Source organism: Penaeus monodon, chromosome 15, assembly GCF_015228065.2.
Source record: "Penaeus monodon isolate SGIC_2016 chromosome 15, NSTDA_Pmon_1, whole genome shotgun sequence".
Lineage (NCBI taxonomy): Eukaryota > Metazoa > Arthropoda > Malacostraca > Decapoda > Penaeidae > Penaeus > Penaeus monodon.
This window is the reverse complement of record NC_051400.1, coordinates 38,228,888-38,229,181: the sequence shown is the minus strand read 5'-3', so window position 1 is coordinate 38,229,181 and position 294 is coordinate 38,228,888. Positions and strand designations below refer to the sequence as shown.

The following is a 294-nucleotide window of genomic DNA, read 5'->3' as shown; positions in this document are numbered from 1 at the left end:
GAGAAGAAGAAAAAAATGATGTAGCGTTTTAATCAAATTCTTGTATACATTTTTTATGAGTTCCTTCACATTTCACTCTAAAGAGGTAGCGAAGGCCTGTTAATGCATGAATGGAAGTTTATATCATATTGTTAATGTCATGTGAGTGCAGATTAAAGCATCTGTTATGAAAAAAAAAAAAATATATATATGTTTACTTTTGAAATTCTCTAGGTGTTTTATAGACTTTTCCTGTCATGTGGTCGTATATTTTCTACATTCATTTGCCAGTCATTTACATGATAAAACACATTT

At 28.9% G+C, this 294-nt stretch overlaps 1 protein-coding gene across 1 annotated transcript in view; it reads right to left on the bottom strand.

Annotated features, from left to right (window-relative positions):
* LOC119582357 (cilia- and flagella-associated protein 57-like) overlaps positions 1-294 on the bottom strand; it is a 16,334-nt gene that overhangs the window by 15,455 nt on the left and 585 nt on the right. The gene's annotated exons all lie outside the window — the stretch shown is intronic.